The sequence below is a fragment of the Schistocerca cancellata genome, chromosome 6, assembly GCF_023864275.1.
Source record: "Schistocerca cancellata isolate TAMUIC-IGC-003103 chromosome 6, iqSchCanc2.1, whole genome shotgun sequence".
Taxonomy (NCBI): Eukaryota; Metazoa; Arthropoda; class Insecta; order Orthoptera; family Acrididae; genus Schistocerca; species Schistocerca cancellata.
In genome coordinates, this window is record NC_064631.1 from 124,782,799 (window position 1) to 124,804,400 (window position 21,602).

The following is a 21,602-nucleotide window of genomic DNA, read 5'->3' on the forward strand; positions in this document are numbered from 1 at the left end:
GACCGTTAAAAGACAACAGTTTTTAGGGCCCTATAATGCCTCCCACATGACAGACATAGCGTTGTTCATATTACAAAAGTGAGTTTTAAACCACTGGTGTTTTGTGAGTAAGTTACTAGTAAACCCTCGATCTTTAAAGAATCGATCTCCCTTATACAAGACAGCTTCAAACATTGATTACTCTACAGCTGCGTTACAATGTTAAATTTGACGTTAAGCTTGTAAGCGAGAAAAAGTTTGAAACATGAATTGAAATAAAGTTTGTTGAATGCCGCGGAGTGCTATCCTTATGAAACACGGGTTGAATATAAACTGGATAATTTGCTCTCCATTTTAAGCGAAAGCGAGCTTTTCACGCATCAAAATCTTTATGACGTCCATCTTCTGCACTTCGTGTCGTACAATGTTATAAGTTTGCCGGTACGTTCAGTGAAGCACTCGTATGTGTATACTATCTACAGAGTGTATTGCAAATAGATTTTCTAGTAAAGAAGTAATCCATTAAAGCGTCTTGCTTGATGTAATTTTACTGAGCGCCATTTTCAGCAATAGCCAGTTCTTCATGCATCTAAATGTCTGTGACGTAATATCTTGTGAACTATGTGTTGTACAATGATATAACTTTGCAGATACATTCAAGGTTATGTGTAGATACTGTTCGCACAGTGGGATGCGAATAAAGCCGTTAGTAAAGAAATACTAAATTAAAAAGTAATGTCCATTATTGAAGTTTTACTGCATGAACGATAAAACATTTTTTCCCTCCACTACTTTAAGGGCAGTGTCAACGAGAAGCTGCTACGTAGAGGTTTGAAATTTTGACCAAAGTTTGCAGAATGTCGCTGAACGATCTCATTCTCAAATACTGGACGAATTAGTCTGGGTATTTGTACGCGGTGAGTAAGGCAGCCACAAACGTTCTAATTGTAATATCTGCCTTACTATGTTAAACTTTTAATGTAAGAGTACACCTCTCAATGACGAAAGTGTGACAGCTTTTTAAGTTTTTTAAATTCGGTCAATATCTACGCGAAATTTTGAAAATATAATTTTTGTTGGCCCTGGAAACAATTAGATAGGTAACCTGTGACTTTTATCGAATTCCTGTATAGTCGGTTTGTAATGTAGACTGATGGGTTCCATAAAACATAACAACTGCGATCTCTTACTACGACAAGGAAAATACAGATTTCAGAATTAATATATTTTCTCGCTGAAGTACACCAGTTGCCTTACTTTACACGACGGTTTATAGTTGAATAGGAATACTTACCTCCTCCTGTACCCCACCTTCATTCTCTTCCTCCCCCCCCCCCCTCTCTCTCTTTCCTGCGTGCACACAGATTTGTAACAGATATGGTTCAAATGGCCCTGAGCACTATGGGACTTAACATCTGAGGTCATCAGTCCCCTAGAACTTAGAACTACTTAAACCTAACTAACCTAAGGACATCACACACATCCATGCCCGAGGCAGGATTCGAACCTGCGATCGTAGCAGCCGCGCGGTTTCGGACTGAAGCGCCTAGAACCGTGTAACAGATAATTTTCTTTTTATTTGTTACCAGTGACAGTCATGAAGGACCGTCTTAAAGATAGTACTCTCGCCAGTCACAAAATCCATTACAGTTGTAAAAATTATTTGTTTCTAAAAAGGAAAGCACAACACGGTTTGCCGGCCGCGGTGGCCGAGCGGAGGTTCCAATCCTGCCTCGGGCATGGATGTGTGTGATGTCCTTAGGTTAGTAGGGTTTAAGTAGTTCTAAGTTCTAGGGGACTGATGACCTCAAGTCCCATAGTGCTTAGAACCATTTGAACCATTTTAACAATACGGTTTCAGGACATGTCTCCCATCTTCAGGTGCATCTGCAAAATTATAAGTCAATAATAATACCGGTCCAGGAGGTTAAGAAAATCACAGCAAAACAAAACCACCCTGGAAAAAATCCACTACACGTACTATAAGAATATGAGTCCACAAAGGGTGCACAATTCTTGGCCTGCCAGAAAAACTCTCACAGAGGATGGCCTGTGCAAAAGGAAAAAGGTCTATTAAAAGAGCTGAAACCAATCTTAAATGGAATGAAATAAAACCCTATGACAAAACTTACAATGGTCTGGGCTTAGGTGCGACCCACACAGGTCTGATGGATGCCTATGCAAATTTTACTCAGGTGGCTTTCACACGTGCCTACTGGGGCGCAGTCTGTATAACTGTTTTTTTTTTTTTTTTTATATACATTCCACTGTTCGAAAGACCGCCTTTCTTTCTTCATGCGAATCCATATGCGGCGCGCCCCCAAGTCCGGAATATAAGTTTTGTAAGTTTCGTGATGGAGATTTGGTATGTCAGGCTTTATAGGTTTTATTCCATTTAACAGTGGTTTCCGCCTCTTTTAACAGAGACCTTTAGCCTTTTATGTAGGTCCTCTTCAGTGAGAGGCCTTCTTGCAGGCGTAGGATTGAAGAGGATATCCTGTACATGTCATGTACCAGGGATGTAATATTTCAACTATTTTAAACTGGTATAACCTCAGTTATGCATCCTTTGTGGACTCAATTTTAATTGTACGTACAGGTCTTTTTTACTGAGAATTTCAGTTGGTTTCGTTATATTTAATTTTTTCAGCCTTGTGGACAGGTCACTATCATTGTTTTATGATTTTGCAGTTGTACCTGAAGATAGGATACTTGTCCTGTAACCGGGTTTTAGAAATAAATAATTTTTGGAACTGCAGCGGATTTTAGGACTGACGATGAATAACAGCTGTGGATGTCCAGTCAAGAGAAACACGTGATAATGCTTTCACCTTTCGACAGTCATTTCACCACCCACACGAAACGCTACTAGAACCTTGGCCTTGCAGTCACCGTTAAACCGGTCAGGGTGACCCAGCGGTTCTAGGCGCGTCAGTCTGGAACATGGCGACTGCTACGGTCGCTGGTTCGAATCCTGCTTCGGGCACGGATGTGTGTGATGTCCTTAGGTTAATTAGGTTTAAGTAGTTCTAAATTCTAGGGGACTGATGACCTCAACTGTTAAGTTGGCTCAAATGGCTCTGAGCAATATGGGACTTAACTTCTGAGGTTATCAGTCCCCTAGAACTTAGAACTACTTAAACCTAACTAACCTAAGGACATCACACACATCCACGTCCGAGGCGGGATTCGAACCTGCGACCGTAGGAGTCACGCGGTTCAGGACTGAAGCGCCTAGAACCGCTCGGCCACCGCGGCCGGCAGCTGTTAAGTCCCATAGTGCTCAGAGCCATTTTTTAGTCACCGTCAAGCGACCCACCACAGTTGCAAAGAAGTTAGTATGCTGCGTAAAATTGTTGACAACCTACATGAAACACTTCACGCTCTTACATATCATGCAAGAGGCGGTAACATACCAATTGGATGACCTAATACTGAATACCATATTCTTGACTTGTACGATATACTGTGTAACTGATTTCAACAGGACAAAACTGAATCACCTGACAAAGGCCACAGAAGCCGAAATTACAGCAGTGCACCGAAAGGAGATAAAAAAACCAGCAAAGTGGCAAAATCATCATGGATCGCTGGTTCTGAAACCATGTTAGAACTCCTCGTACTTAAGATTCATACTCGAGACCTCACGTGGTTAATCACCTGATGTAGACGAGACCTTGATCCGCCACGTTTCTTCCTCAGCAACAGCGAAGTTCGATGGCCTGATAATCTGGTAATCAGTTTCCAGCGTCAATATCAGCGGCGTAACTACCTATATCAGTGAACGACTCTGTTTACAAATTTTCCGTCTGATTTTATAACGAACAAGTCAAAGTTTTCCACTGAAGCGATTTCAGACAAAGGTTAACCTTCCCGTATAATCATACGAAAATTGAATCTGAAACATTCTCGATTAGCGAACCACTCTACTCGTGCGTAGCGCGGCGCATCACTGGGATATAAAGAGGTGTGGGCGAGGCCTTCTGGACCAGACGGGACGTGGATATGCTGCACGTCGCAGTGTTTGTGTGCCTGCTGGGCTCCAGCGCCGCCGCCGTCTTGCGGCCACACCCTTCCAGGTCCAGCGGCCGTATCACCGGCGGCAGCCCGGCCAACATCTCGGACTTCCCGTGGCAGGCGGCGCTGGAGCTGGGCAGTTCACACCTGTGCGGCGGCTCCGTCATCAGCGCCACGTGGGCCATGACGGCGGCGCACTGCATCTACTTCAGTGACGTCACCTCGCTCAGTGTCCGCGCCGGCACCTCGGCGCGTGGCAGCGGCGGCACCGTGCACTCCATCACGGCCGGCATCTACCACGACAGCTACGACCAGGTCTACACTGACTACGATCTCGCCGTTCTTCAGGTACTCCACATGTCTAGTTCAGAGGCAAACTGCTATCGGCTTTGGAAGACACTCCATAAAGTTGCTAGTAAGACCAAGCGTTTCAGATGATCTCATGAACGACTATTTTCTCCCAAAAATACAGCTCTCTGTAGCGTGAAAGTACACTACTGGCCATTAAAATTGCTACACCACGAAGATGACGTGCTACAAACGCAAAATTTAACCGACAGGAAGAAGATGCTGTGATATGCAAGTGATTAGCTTTTCAGAGCACCAGGTTGGCGCCGGTGGCGACACCTACAACGCGCTGACATGAGGAACGTGTCCAACCGATTTCTCATACACAAGTAGCAGTTGACCGGCGTTGTCTGGTGAAACGTTATTGTGATGCCAGGTGTAAGGCGGAGAAATGCGTACCATCACGTTTCCGACTTTGATAAGGGTCGGATTGTAGCCTATCGCGATTGCGGTTTGTTGTATCGCGACATTGCTGATACCGTCGAGATCCAATGACTGTTAGCAGAATGTGGAATCGGTGCTTTCAGGAGGGTAATACGGAACGCCGTGCTGGATCCCAACGGCCTCGTATCACTAGCAGTCGACATGACAGGCATCTTATCGGCAAGGCTGTAACGGATCGTGCAGCCACGTCTCGATCCGTGAGTCAACAGATGGGGACGTTTGCAAGACAACAACCATCTGCAAGAACAGTTCGACGACGTTTGCAGCAGCATGGACTATCAGCTCGGAGACCATGGCTGCGGTTACCTATGACGCTGCATCACATACAGGAGCGCCTGTGATGGTGTACTCAACGACAAACCTGGGTACACGAATGGCAAAACGTCATTTTTTCTGATGAATCCAGGTTCTGTTTACAGCATCATGATGGTCGCATCCGTGTTTGGCGACATCGCCATACTGGCGTATCACCCGGCGTGATGGTATGGGGTGCCATTGGTTACACGTCTCGGTCACCTATTGTTCGCATTGACGGCAATTTGAACAATGGACGTTACATTTCAGATGTGTTACGACCCGTGGCGCTACCCTTCATTCGATCCCTGCGAAACCCTACATTTCAAAAGGATAATGCACGACCGCATGTTGCAGGTCCTGTACGGGCCTTTCTGGATACAGAAAATGTTCGACTGCTGCCCTGGCCAGCACATTCTGCAGATCTCCCACGAATTGAAAACGTTTGGTCAATGGTGGCTAGTCACAATACGCCAGTCACTACTCTTGATGAACCGAGGTATCATGTTGAAGCTGCATGGACAGCTGTACCTGTACACGCCATCAAAGGTCTGTTTGACTCAATGCCCATGTGTATGAAGGCCTTTATTACGGCCAGAGGTGGTTGTTCTGGGTACTGATTTCTCAGGATCTATGCACCCAAGTGTAATCACATGTAAGTTCTAGTATAATATATTTGTCCAATGAATACCCGTTTGTCATCTGCATTTCTTCTTAGTGTAGCAATTTTAATGGCCAGTAGTGTACATTTAGTATTTGACCACTGTTCTGGCTTAAGCCATTATACGGAATTTCGAGAGAGATAATACACAGAAGCATTTCAGTTGACGTTCGTGGAGCTGCGACACCTGCTCCTTTCACCGCCACCGCATACCATCATGCATAAATGGTCTGAAGAGGGTCATATTCTGACCGAAACAAATATTTAACTGTGGTCAAGACTGTTTTTAATCCATATTTAAGTATTTACGCTTTCTGGTGTTTAAGCGAGGCCTCACTGGCAGATACCCAAATCTACAACTCCAACGGATTTGCTTATCTTGAATAATGAAGTCTAGTAACTGGGCTACCCATCACGGAAACATAAAATTACTGGTGATTCCTCTCCCTAATCCATATCCAACTGGGTTAATGCTTGGTGTAATGCAGCTGTGAAGGATACTAGATGACGGAGTAGTTCAGGAAATTTATTCACATTTTGGCAAAGCGTATGTCTACATTATATCTGCTTTACTGTTATTGTTCTACATCACCTAAAGTTGGCAACACGCGCTCAATATTGATAGCGCGAAACTGAATATTGCGCAATAATATTGGCTACCTGAGATCAGTAATGACGGTTTACGCAAAATGTTGGAAAAGTCTGCACAGCTTTAAAAATATTGACCTCGTTCAGGATGATCATACAGTGTAAGCTGTCATGGCCGGTACTCACATCGCTTAAAACTTTCGAGTTATATTTGTAAAACTTTCTCCTAATCTTTCACCTCTGACTGTGAGAGACCTCTTCAGAGGTAAAGTGGCGAAGTCAATTTACATCTGGAGATGTCTACCGCAGTCGGAGAGGAAACATTAGGAGAAAGTTTTATACATCGAACACGGCCCGTTAGCCCGGACGTTTTAAGTGATACTCGTTCAGTATGTCATGTAGAATACACAGTGACTCAGCTGTGCCTACCGCTGACTTTTGTGCAACCTGAGACACTTACAAACACCACACACAGGATTCTCGTATTCTGTCTGCTTGCTATATGCAACCTCTTAGTCCTACAGAAAAAATGAACTGGACCTTTTTGTAGGAAATTTAATGTAACTAAATTTTGTACTGAGATGCGTTTTGGATAGATATCGTAGTTTTCGAATTATTTTAGAAAAACTTACAAAAGCGACATCCAAACACTTTTTTCTTGACAAATACGAAAACCGTGGCCTCCAGTGAAAAATGAATCCCCGTACGAAATTTGACTACACTGAAATTCTTGCGAAAGGTCCTATGCATTTTTTTCCGTAGGACCAATGATTTTTATGCGAGAGTACATATAAATTTTGCTCGTGGTATTTGAAGGTGTTACGGGCTGCATAAAACCTAGTGGCAGAGGCAGCTGAATCACCATGTACTGAACGGAGTGAGAGCCGTATTGTACAGTACATGTTAATTCCTATCGAGACTGAGAGCAATTCAAATTGCTTAGAACGAACTTCCGAAAGAAAGTAAAGAAGTAAACGACAGAAAATCTAATAGTTGGCTGAAAGATGTATATCAGAGTGCTTTCAACAAATCAGGTTCCTGGCTGACCAGGAAACGCAAGATACCTCATTGACAACAACAGCAGAGGAAACTGAAGATCGTGATGTAATGACAGTAAGAAGAAATGTTTATTTTACTTGTAGCAGTTGTCACATCACAGACCTAAATTCATGTAATTATTGAATCAGTAATAGGATTTTTATTTAATAATTTTCAACAATTCTCAAACATGCTCAAATGTGTGTGAATACCTAAGGGACCAAACTGCTAAGGTCATCGGTTCCTAGGCTTACACACTATTTAAACTAAGGACAACGCACAAATCTATGGAGATAAGAAAAGGTCTCTGGCCCACTGAATTGTTTACAGAAAGCTTCTCGGACTTGTGTCGCCCATTCTGCTTATTTCTGCTTGTGGCAAGCTACTCAAAAGGGGATCGTGTGAACCACCGATTTGATTGGTATTGGTAGGGTGTGCTGAGCTCGAATAGGACTACAACATACGTAAACCAGAAGACGTAGCCCTGAACCGCTTTCGAGTCTGTTCATGCCCAAGCAGCTGTCACAGCAGTGGGAAGACGATACGACATTAAGACGACTTTCGTGTCAGTAATGACAACACAAGATGTCACTAATGACAAAACACAAGACCCAATCCCCAGGGGGAGGAAATCTCCGATCCGGCCCGTAATCGAACGAGGCGGACGTTCTTTTATACTTATCATGGTCGCTAGGCCTCAGGAAGTCCGCAGCCGAGTGAGTAAGCGCTTAATTTCATAAGCGCGAGGTCTGTGGATTGAATCTCGATGTCGTTACTTATTATTTCATTCCCGCATAATTCTAACTGTGGTGTCACCGCCAGACACCACACTTGCTAGGTGGTAGCTTTTAAATCGGCCGCGGTCCATTAGTATACGTCGGACCCGCGTGTCGCCACTGTCAGTAATTGCAGACCGAGCGCCACCACACGGCCGGTCTAGAGAGACGTACTAGCACTCGTCCCAGTTGTACGGCCGACGTTGCTAGCCATGGTTCACTGAGAATTACGCTCTCATTTGCCGAGACGATAGTTAGCATACCCTTCAGCTACATTTGCTACGACCTAGCAAGGCGCTATTACCAGTATAGATATTGAGATTCTATTAATGTACCATCAAGAGCGATGTTCTACAAATGTGGATTAAAGTTAAGTATTGCAGAAGCTACGTAATTTTCTTTATAGCATTCATTACGTATCCTGTTTCAGACCTCGCGCCAGCCTGCGTGAGTTTAAGCGCGTGCCTTTCGGCTTCCTCTCATTCTGTCTAGGCTGTCTTGTCTAGACACAACACTAACAACATACACTATGTGATCAAAAGTATTCGGACACCTCCAAAAACATACGTTTTTCATATTAGATGCATTGTGTTGCTACCCACTGCCAGGTGAGAGAGCAGAATGTGGCGCTCTGCGGAACTCACAGACTTCGAACGTGTTCAGCTGATTGGATGTCACTTGTGTCACACGTCTATACGAAAGATTTCCACGCTCCTAAACATGACTAGGCTACTGTTTCCGATGTGATAATGACGTGGAAACGTAAAGGGGCACGTACAGCACAAAAGCGTACAGGCCGACCTTGTCTTTTGATTGACAGAGACCGCTGACAGTTGAAGAGGGTCGTAATGTGTAGTAAGCAGACATCTATCCACGACATCACACAGGAATTCCAAACTGCATCAGGATCCACTGCAAGTACTATGAAAGTTAGGTGGGAGGTGAGAAAACTTTGATTTCATGGTCGAGTGGCTGCTCATAAGCCACATATCACGCAGTTGAACGCCAAACGACACCTCACTTGGTGTAAGGAGCGTAAACATTGCATGATTGAACAGTGGAAAAACGTTGTTTGGAGTGACGAATCAATGTACATAATGTGTCGATACTATAGCAGGGCGTGGGTATGGCGAATGCCCGGTGAACGTCATCTGCCAACGTATGTAGTGCCAACAGTAAAATTCGGAGGTTGTGGTGGTATGACGTGGTCGTGTTTTTCATGGAGGGGCTTGCACCCCTAGTTGTTTTGCGTGGCACTATCACAGCATAGGCCTATATTGATGTTTTAAGCAACTTCTTGCTTCCCACTGTTGAAGAGCAATTCGGGGATGGCGAATGCATCTTCCAACAGGACAGAGCACCTTTTCATAATGCACAGCCTGGTGGCGGAGTGATTACACGACAATAACATCCCTGTAATAGGCTATCATGCACAGAGGCCTGACCTGAATCCTATAGAACACCTTTGGGATGTTTTGGAACGCCGACTTCGTGCCAGACCTCACCGACCGGCATTGATATCTCTCCTCAGTTCAGCACACTGAAGAAGGGGCTGCCATTCCCCACTAAACCTTCCAGCAACTGACTGAACGTATGCCTGCGAGAGGGGAAGCTGTCATCAAAGCTAAGGGTGGCCCATCACCATACTGAATTTCAGCATTGCCGATAGAGGGCACCACGAACTTGTAAGTCATTTGCAGCCAGGTGTCCGGATACTTTTTATCACATAGTATATCTCTTATGACTGTTCAAAAGAGAACATGTTTTTCTTATGGACATTCGAAATATAAAAATAATAAAGGAGAAAATTCGATCAAATCAGATAGACTTTTTATTTATGTTTTGTAACTACACTGGTGGCAAGTGCTCCGGAGTACTGACCGTTTGAGAATGACCCGGAACATATAAACATGGAAAACAGAAATTATTGTTACATGCAGTTTCTGTAATGCTCGCCGTATTTTTGCATGTGCATGGTTTCTTAAGTGTGTCTATTGAAAAATCAACTTGGTTCACATTTCTAAACGGTTCCCGGTCGTCACATAATTCTGCGGCGTGCCCTGGATATCGAAGTACACAAAAAAAGTAATAACGGAAGCGAGATCCGTTCTCGAGACCATGCTCTTATGAAACTAGGCGTTTACTCGTTCGGCTTCAGACACCTTAACTACTTACAGCGGAACTACATTTTTCAGACTCGATTTACTCGAAAACGGTTGAGCGCTGCGTTTTCCTGTTTTCTTACTTGGAAGTCCTAGCCGTGCCCTGCACATCCCATCAGTACTAATCAGATCGGTGACTGGAAGCTCGTACGGTCCTCTAGACAGTCGGAACACACATCCACATGGTCAAGGGCCGACATGTTTGCTACGAAAGCAGAGTTCCAACTGACGCGTCCTGGACATAGACATTGCCCGATAACGTTGCGCTGGTCACACCTTAGCACCTTCGTGTGATGGAACGTAGCAACATTATCGTATCAATAATACTATTATGTTAATAACATTGGGGCCCTCAGAGTTAAAAAAGTGGGTTCTAAGTGCCAAGTAAATAACAATGTCGGCATCAATAAGTATTTGTATTGGTTCAGTTTGGTTTTAAATATAATTCTTGTATTAAAATTAATTTCGGATCCTTGAAGGCCTCATTTCAATTACTGTATTAAGTTTATTGTTTAGTACAAATTTAATGAAATTAAGCTGAACCAATAAAAAACGTGATTCCCGTAAGATAGCCACTATATAATGTAATGGTGCAAAAAGAATCGAAGTGTCAAATGTCTGTATGACGATAACCATCAAAGAAAACTTACATTCGTAGAGGGAGCAAAGTAAAGTGCTGCTTTATTTTTTACCCTAAACTTCGAGGCCTATAGCAAACCGGTGGCCTCTTCTTGGCATTTGTTACAGGTCCCGCGCTGACTAAATCCGGCACTGTATGTTTTAATGTGTTTCCTGCTGAGACGGTACCTTACGGTCACTGCTCGAGCAGCTGCTCTTCCAAACACATACGAGAAAACCATTTGCAACGTTGCCTGGTATTGCTTGTACCTTAGGTACTTGAGCTGTGTACGATTCTGTTAGAAAAAAAAAATAGTTCGATGTAGCCATAGAGCAGAGCCACGAAACTAATGTTTTCACGCTCCGTTGCTAAGTCGCTTCAAATAAGAACCTGTAGCTGTGACACAGTTACAAAAACAGTCTATTCTACCGTCTAATTGAGTTAGGCGATAGAGAATTATGCTGATAAATGTTTATTCAAGAAAGGACGTCACAAATAAATAGAATGTAGTCCTACTACGTTCAGTGGATATACAGAGAGAAAACATCCTTATCAAATGCAGTGAAGCTACGTTGTAAGCATTAGAGAATCGTAGCAAAATTCCCAAACAAAATAGTCGTTGAAGATAAACGGAAACGAAGTCCATTTCGTAATATTCACCAGCTCAGAACAGTCCGGTGTACAATATGATGATTTATAAATCATCACACACGATACAAAGATTAGTAAATCATACTCCATCTATGCTCAGCTCTGTAATACAAGAGGGAAAAGCTAAGAATTTTACTCTGGAGCACACTCAGACCTCTCGAAATACAAAATGCCTTGAGCAATTAAAGTACGGTAGCCGCTGTTCACCGCTCAAAATCAAACAACTTTGTGTACGAATCATGTACGTCACCACAAGCGGGTCTGTATTCTTCCCACAATCAACACGGAGTGTCCAGAATCGATCCGTTGGGATCGTCACTTGAAAAGTCCCACTCTCCGCTTGACTCCCTTAGCGTTCCGCTACTGTCTGCTTTCCTGTTGGCTGAAGGCTGTCTGCATCAAAAATACGTTGGCCTCAAGCTCTGCAGACACGATCCGATTCGACGTGACCACAACCCCGACTAAATATATTACAATAATATTCAAATACAGAATAGTTATAAATATTTGGTCACACTCAAGTCATCCACAATTATTACAAATAAATAAGCTAGTATTCTTGTGCAAGTGTGCTCACGTTAAATAAGAACTAAATGCCATTTAATTTCGTTTCAACAGTTACTTATGCTTTCTCGCCCAGAGCTTCTTTTTGTTCTCGTTTCAATAGTGGTGCACACTAACACACGCAATTGACCATTTCTAAATTAGCACAGTTTTTAATATCACCTGTAGTCGCCATTTAAACAAAGTTACTGGCGAAAGAGTAAACGATTCATTAAATAAAAATACAAGTACAACATAATATGAAGTACTTACGCAGTGCTCATTTGCTATATAATTGCAGAGAATGTTCCGAGAAACATTTCCATAATAAAAAGGTATGAGTGACGTAATAAATCAAGAAATAAAATAGATACAGATATGTAGCCTTCATGGATGGATGCGATTTAAAATGCACCAAGGATGGGTTTGACTTTTGAGAACCACCCATACGCTGTTCTGAGACTGAAGACCATATTTCACAATGTACGGCCATCCACCCTTCTGGATCCTCGTTTGCGAAAATAGTTTCCCATGAGACACTGAACCTTTAAAAATACATTATTGTACGCAGTAGCTCAGCAGAAAATTGGCTAAGGCTCTAGATTCGTAAGCTAAAGATTGCATGTTTTGTACTTCCAGAATATATATATATATATATATATATATATATATATATATATATATATATATATATATATATATATATATATATATATATATATATATACAAATAATTGTGACAGTTATTTGTATTCGTCCAATTTGGTTTTAAATATTATTGTGTAAATGTTTATTCACTGTGAAATATGAACATTGGTAGCTCTAAAGATATTGAAGTTATTGTTGTGTCATTGGACGTGCCTCATTTACCTGATATTGCCAATGGATATTTCAGAAGTAATATCTAGCGTTCCCCAAGGAAGTGTTATAGGTCCTCTATTGTTCCTCATCTATATTAACGACATAGGAGACAATCTGAGTAGCCCTCTTTGACTGCTTGCAGATGATGTCATTTATCATCTTGTAAAGTCATCAGATGACATAAACGAATTTCAAAATGATTTAGATAAGACATCTGTGTGGTGCGAAAACTGGCAACTGAACCTTAATAAAGAAAAGTGTGAAGTTATTCACATGAGTACTTGAAGAAATCCTCCAAATAGTGATTATGCCATAAGTCACAGAAATCTCAAGGTTGTAAATTCAACTGAATACTTAGGGATAACAATTATTAATAACCTAAACTGGAAAGATCACAAAGATAATTCTGTGGGTAGAGCAAACTAAAAGACTGTGATTCATTGACGGAACACATAGAAGGTGCAACAGGTCTAGTAAAAGAGACTGCTTTCACCACGTTTGGCCGCGCTGTTCTGGAGTACTGCTGTGCGGTGTGGGACTGACAGATGACATCGAAAAAGTTCACAGACGGGCAGCTCGTTTTGTACTACCGCGAAATAGTGGAGACAGTGCCACAGACATGATACGTGAATTGGAGTGGCAATCAATAAAAAAAGGCGTTTTTCGTTGCGACGTGATCTTCTCACGAAATTTCAGTTTTCTCCTCCTATTGCGAAAACATTCTGTTGGTACCCATCCTACATAGGGAGAAATGATTATCACGATAAAATACGAGAAATCAGGGCTCGCACAGAAAAATTTAAGTGCTCGCTTTTCCCGAGCGCCGTTCGAGAGTGGAACGGTAGAGAGACAGCTTGAAGGTGGTTCATTGAACCCTCTGCCAGGCACTTTATTGTGAATAGCAGAGTAATCACGTAGATGCAGATGCAGATGTATTTAGATTTGCATTAATACTTGAACTGATAATTAAATGGACACCCTAGCTGCAAACCGGCGATGATATACTTCATTGGGGATATGTTGAAAATGTGTGCCAAGACCGGGACCCGAACCCGGGATCTCCTGCTTACATGGCATACGTTCTATCCATCTGGGCCACTGAGGTCACAGAGTATAGTGCGCCTGCACGGACGCATCCCTTGCACGCTCCCCGTGAGACCCACATTCCCAACATGTCCACATTCGTAATGCGCCTAATAGATGTTTACCCATCCTACTCATTACTCGTGGCAAATTAATCTACCAAGTCCCGTACGAGTTCGGGCATAGCGTGTGCGTTCGCACAAGAAGGTCAATGGCCAGGAAGCCATATTTTTAACTATATATGACGGTAGTACCTGTTCCCGAAAGAACAGTTACCGTTGATGACCATGCAAGTTCGCTAGAATGAAATGATAATTAAATGGACACGCTAGCTGCAAAGAGGCGTTGATATACTTCATTGGGGACATGTTGAAAATTTGAGCCCCGACTCGAACATTTTCAACATGTCCCTTATGGAGAATATCAACGCCTGTTTGCAGCTAGGGTGTTCATTTAATTATCGTTTCAATTCTAGCGAAGCTGCATGGTCATCAACGGTAAATGTTCTTTCGGGAACAGATACTACCTTCATATATTGCATTAATACTTGATTGTAAATTATAGATTCTCAAAGGGCTGTAAGAGGCATCCTTCAGCTTGTCTGACACTCCGCCATTTCGTGGGTCATTATCTTCTGCAACCATCATGCGCGTGACAGCCGTCGAAATCACCGTCTTCGGAATTTACCCGTTTCCGGTGACGCTGTTCATCTCTGCACCTGGCTGGTCTGATCCGGTCAACTAGCCGGGCTGGCCGCAGCGCGCCCTGTACCCTGGCATTGCTATAGTGTTCATTCGTGCAACAAATTCATCTCCCTTCACTGCCAATACCGGGCGGCCGAGTAGCTCTCCCACATACGCGTAAAGCCGTCGGCACACGGACCGTGTTGTCGAACGTTAACGTGGAGCGCGCCAAGTTCAACGTGCTGCTGAACGCTCAGGAACGATGCGACTTGTGCGTAGGGTACGTGGGCCCCAACGTGGTATATGCGATCGCAACGCACTCTAGCGACATTTGAGGGATGTTTCTAGTTCGTAAATCACACAGTTTACTCAACGGGCGCGCGTAAAATTCCCACGTTTGCTCTATTAAAAAGCACATTTCCTCCATCGTCCACGGAAAGGAAAGTACCATGTCCAATCAATAAGGACACACGTTTATAAAAGTTCCATTACAAACAGTGCATTACAAATTTGTAATACTTCTGCGCATAAGATAAACATTATTTCATCATTCCCACTTTTTAGTAAAGCCCCAAGGTCAGTCTTACTTGATCACTATTCCTACACAGTAGCAGAATCCTTGCAACATGTGAATTACGAAGCGTAAAAGAAAAAGGAGCAAAATATCTTTATACAAGTAGCGCAAACTGTCCTGTAGATTAAGCCAATCGAAGAAAGTCACCCCTCAAAAAAGGTGAACTTATATTTACATAACATCATACATTATAGTATACACTTATATTAAACTAATAATAAAGTATCAGAACCTAATAAAAACGTGAATGTTAGGGAAAAAAACGGAAGTATCAAGATGCGAACCACGGCTGCACCAAGCAATTCTAATGAGGACAATGACGCCACTCATTACGCTAAACCAACATCACCCTTCGTGCAGCTAATCATTTATATTACCCGTTGCTGAAAACCTTATTCGTAGATATGTTACTAATTGAAATTTAATTATAACAAATTGTACCAAGAACAATGCGTTTTGGGTGGATTTTCAGTGTATCGCTGCCTTCAAATAGCTACTCTCATAATAATGAAGTTAGAATAATTCTTTTGCCACGAATATGATGTTTCTCATTATTTTATTGGAACGAATCACACAGTTAACAACGGGTTTTCCAGTGATTCTCAATTTGCTGGTGCTCAGAAACGGCATATATACATAGAGGCTTGAAATGAATGCCAGTATGCCGCCTCACAGCTCTGTACTGAAGGGAGACGGCTCATTGGTCAACGCTCAAACGCACGCTCAGAATATCTGACATGCCAGATATTGCTCTGCACGTTCGGAAAGACCCCCGAGCGTGCTATTCCACGCTATGACGTCAGAAACTCGGCACGCTCAGCGCTCAACGTTCGGATGCACGGTCCGTGTGCCGACGGCTTAACATTACAGCACGGACACGCTGAGCCGGCGCCGTCTGTTTGGCAGGTGTCCCCGGCCTTCACGTTCGGCGCCAACATACAGCCGGTGAACCTGCCAGAGGCGGGCAGCGATCCCGAGGTTGGCTCTGCGGTGGTGGCCACGGGCTGGGGCTACACCCACCACGACGGCGGCTTGTCCAGCGAGCTCCAGCAGGGCACCAGCTACATCATCTCGCGCTCCGACTGCGACACCATCTACGACTACTGGCCGGTCACCGAGCGCATGATCTGTGCAGGCGACCAGAGCGTCGTCTGCAACGGTGACGGTGGAGGCCCTCTGGTGAGCGGGAACACGCAGCTGGGCATCGCATCGTGGGTCGACATCCTCTGCGAGGGGCCTGCTGTCTTCGCCAACGTCGGCAACATGCGCTCCTGGCTCTCAAATACTACAGGAGTTTAGCAGCGCAGTGCTTTTAACTACACTCCTGGAAATGGAAAAAAGAACACATTGACACCGGTGTGTCAGACCCACCATACTTGCTCCGGACACTGCGAGAGGGCTGTACAAGCAATGATCACACGCACGGCACAGCGGACACGCCAGGAACCGCGGTGTTGGCCGTCGAATGGCGCTAGCTGCGCAGCATTTGTGCACCGCCGCCGTCAGTGTCAGCCAGTTTGCTGTGGCATACGGAGCTCCATCGCAGTCTTTAACACTGGTAGCATGCCGCGACAGCGTGGACGTGAACCGTATGTGCAGTTGACGGACTTTGAGCGAGGGCGTATAGTGGGCATGCGGGAGGCCGGGTGGACGTACCGCCGAATTGCTCAACACGTGGGGCGTGAGGTCTCCACAGTACATCGATGTTGTCGCCAGTGGTCGGCGGAAGGTGCACGTGCCCGTCGACCTGGGACCGGACCGCAGCGACGCACGGATGCACGCCAAGACCGTAGGATCCTACGCAGTGCCGTAGGGGACCGCACCGCCACTTCCCAGCAAATTAGGGACACTGTTGCTCCTGGGGTATCGGCGAGGACCATTCGCAACCGTCTCCATGAAGTTGGGCTACGGTCCCGCACACCGTTAGGCCGTCTACCGCTCACGCCCCAACACCATGCAGCCCGCCTCCAGTGGTGTCGCGACAGGCGTGAATGGAGGGACGAATGGAGACGTGTCGTCTTCAGCGATGAGAGTCGCTTCTGCTCTTGGTGCCAATGATGGTCGTATGCGTGTTTGGCGCCGTGCAGGTGAGCGCCACAATCAGGACTGCATACGACCGAGGCACACAGGGCCAACACCCGGCATCATGGTGTGGGGAGCGATCTCCTACACTGGCCGTACACCACTGGTGATCGTCGAGGGGACACTGAATAGTGCACGGTACATCCAAACCGTCATCGAACCCATCGTTCCACCATTCCTAGACCGGCAAGGGAACTTGCTGTTCCAACAGGACAATGCACGTCCGCATGTATCCCGTGCCAACCAACGTGCTCTAGAAGGTGTAAGTCAACTACCCTGGCCAGCAAGATCTCCGGATCTGTCCCCCAATGAGCATGTTTGGGACTGGATGAAGCGTCGTCTCACGCGGTCTGCACGTCCAGCACGAACGCTGGTCCAACTGAGGCGCCAGGTGGAAATGGCATGGCAAGCCGTTCCACAGGACTACATCCTGCATCTCTACGATCGTCTCCATGGGAGAATAGCAGCCTGCATTGCTGCGAAAGGTGGATATACACTGTACTAGTGCCGACATTGTGCATGCTCTGTTACCTGTGTCTATGTGCCTGTGGTTCTGTCAGTGTGATCATGTGATGTATCTGACGCCAGGAATGTGTCAATAAAGTTTCCCCTTCCTGGGACAATGAATTCACGGTGTTCTTATTTCAATTTCCAGGAGTGTATTTCGGCGCATATGTTTTCTCGCTTGTGAATCTTAATATTCTCACGCAAACGTGCTTCTTATTTCGCTACTACCTCCACAACTTAATACAGGGTGACGTTTCCACAATCCAATAAATTTGAAGTGATGAAGGAAAGAAATTGCATTCATAGTAATTGAAATCTTACAACTTTATCATTTACGAAATATTGATGGCATTTATCATTTAAAAAAATATATCCTTTAGATGGCGTCCACCTGTACGAATGTGGTTCAAATGACTCTTGAGCACTATGGGACTTTGATTCTGAGGTCATCAGTCCCATAGAACTTAGAACTACTTAAACCTAACTAACCTAAAGGACATCACACACATCCATGCCCGAGGCAGGATTCGAACCTGCCACCGTAGCGGTCGCGCGGTTCCAGACTGTAGGGCCTAGAACCGCTCGGCCACTCCGGCCGGCCTGTACGAATACAGTCGTGAAATCTGCTGCTGAGATTTCTCATTGACCGCTGCAACATCTCAGCTGTGATACTGTGAATTGCATCCCGAATTCTCTGTTCTAACACATCCAGGGTTCTTGGTCTTGCTCTTGCTCTTGAGGTAGCCTCACAAGGAAAAAATCACAAAGGGATGAATCTGGTGATTATGGGGCCACGGAATGTTACCAATCATGAGATTACACGGTTGCCAAACAATTCCCGCACATATGCCATTGACTACCGTGCGGGCTGTTATGTCTCTCCGTCCTGCTGAAATCAAGTTTCTTGAACTTACGGAAAGTTCTTCAATGCAAGTCTAACGAAAGTTGGTAACATCTCAAAGTAACGGTCGCGACTCAAAATGGTTCAAATGGCTCTGAGCACTATGGGACTTAACATCTGAGGTCATTGGTCCCCTAGTACTTAGAACTACTTAAACCTAACGTCATCACACACAGCCATGCCCGAGGCAGGATTCGAACCTGCGACCGTAGCGGTCGCGCGGTTCCAGACTGAAGCGCCTAGAACAGCTCGGCCACTCCGGCCGGCTGATCGGGACTGACAGTTATTGTGTTTCCCTGTTCAATTGCGAAGAAATACGGTCCGATAATCCCATATGCTCAAACACCACACCGTACTGTCATTTTACTAGCGAGTAAAGGGCGCCCATGAACGTCAATAGGATTTGTGTTTGCCCAGTAACGGTAGTTCTGTTTATTCACATAACCTGTGAGATGAAAATGTGCCTCATCTGACATCCACAACTCGTTTAGAAATTCATCGTCATTGTTTATTTTTGTTATCATTTGTTGACAGAATCCTAATCGTAACCGCTAATCGTTGTCCTTAAATTGTTGAAGGTAGTTTGTACGAATGAAATTTTAAATCAAGATGAAGATTTCTGCGAACACTCTCCCAGAAGATTCCAACCACTGCTGCTTGCTAACGAATTGATCACCGTGGGCTCCGTAAGACAGACTCGCGTACAGCATCAGTGTTCGCTGGAGAACACTCATTTCTTGGTCGTCCTGTTGGTGTCTTCTTGAGGGCAGATACAGTCTCTTCAGAATTATTAATTTTGTCGCATGTTCCGACGGAACGATATCATGACGTCCTTAAGGGGCTCCGGAACACCCTATACTTGCAATGTTAAAATAACGCTTATAAATTACATCTTTCCTCACAAAGTATTTGAGGTAGGAAGTTGAACTTTTTACAGATTATTTATTGGAATATGGGCTACAACTTAACACAGGGATTTTACAAAATTTTAGTTCAGTTATTAAAAATGATTTTTTTTCAATTGTAATGAAAATTCACAACATTTTTTTGCAATTTTTTATTTATATATTCAAAAATATACAGTTTTTTGGAAAAATTCTGTGTTAAATTATGCAGAAGGTACTGTGTAACATTTACTGAAAGTTTGAAACAAATATGTTTGGAAGATCCTTAGAAAACATGTAATTAGTATGAGAAAATAAAAGTTTTGGGAGTCGAGCGACAAAGATTGGATTAACTTTTTAGTGCATTCCAGGTCCATAGGATGGATTATCTTCATCCTCTGCAAACTCCTCCTCCAGCTTCCTCTTGTTCCTCCTCCTGTTTACTCTTGCTTGTATTTCTAGACTCTTTACAGCCCTGTGTGCAGCCTGAAGGCGTTCCTTGTCTAAAGCAAGCATCGCTCGTACCATGTTAGAACCTATCTTCATTGCCATATTTCTAAATACCTTGCACCTTACAATGTTGCCATCATTGAAAGTCGCAACAGCAACTTTACTTTTACTCATTATTATACTTCAACAAAACAGAGACTCAAGAAACAGAATTAATTACGAATATTTTCGAGATAACGACAGAGTAAATAAACATGAAACAATCGACAATCACACCAGCGATATATATTGAACCATCACAGGTTAGCCACAACACATACTTTATCTCACATCACTAAAATGTACCTGATGAACACGGACGTTAATAATAACACCATTTGACAGCAGTTTTACAGCGCCACAGTGGGTCACGCCCATGTAGAACAAATTTCAAAAAAAATTTAAAAATACTTGTAGTCTTCGGAATTGAATAAATTATACATCTATTAAAAGGTAATAGTCTGCAGATTCAGAAAACGCAAAAAAGTAAAAATTGAACTTTTCATGATTTTGAGCCTTTCCGGAGCCCCTTAATTATAAAAACGTCGAAACTCCCTCCGCGCCGCTACCAAACTATTGTTGTTTTTATAAAACATTTTTATGGCTAACGCGTGTTGTTGTCCGTTCCACTGATCCATGATTACTGAAATGGTGGACTGTTTACTCGCTAACTGTCACGAACCCGCAACGCTGCCACCTACCCATGGCTGCCGCAACTCATTTCAAACATTCCCGTTTATTCTGTGTCACCCCGTACCTTCATAAGTTAATACCATATATGCTACACTACGTGCGCAGTCTGTATATGGTGCTCTTCAGCAACCTTCAGTAACGGTTCGTTTGTGAGAACCTCTGAGCTGTTACTCAGCATCGCATACTCGGTAGCTGAGGACCTCGAAACCCGACGTCCATGTGTCGGAGGTCGCGAAGAGTGGTCGCAGAATACGTTAGGGGAACCTCCACAGTCTGCATACTGTTTCTGAGAAGAGCTAATTAAATTCGTATTGTAAGTGAGTTACTCGTTGCTTTACACTCATACTGAACTGTCCACGTTTTTTTTATGCAGGGCCAGTACTGGAAACTTTTATTCTTATGCTGGAGTTGACATAAGACAATGAGGCGTTGCGTTAGTATATTTAATAGAGAATATACCAAGTGTTTACCTTCCTTCCATAGCTTGCCATTAGATGAATTAACAGATGGGAAATGAATGTTTACAAAAGCAGTATTTTATAAAATTTGAGGTAACCTTTTAAATGAAAAATCACAACAAACATTTATTATCCAGCGCTTCGACCATAGATACTAGTAGACTGGCCTTGCTGTGCAGAAGCTATAGGGCTGGTGTGGCTCCAACATAAACCACGTGACTGTTGGCAAAAAGTGGCGGGATTTCAAATCAGCGGTCTGCCATCCTA

At 43.9% G+C, this 21,602-nt stretch overlaps 1 protein-coding gene across 3 annotated transcripts in view; it reads right to left on the reverse strand.

Moving 5' to 3' along the window:
* The window catches only part of LOC126191384 (lachesin-like), a 945,166-nt gene that overhangs the window by 726,277 nt on the left and 197,287 nt on the right, over positions 1-21,602 (reverse strand). The window lies entirely within an intron of this gene.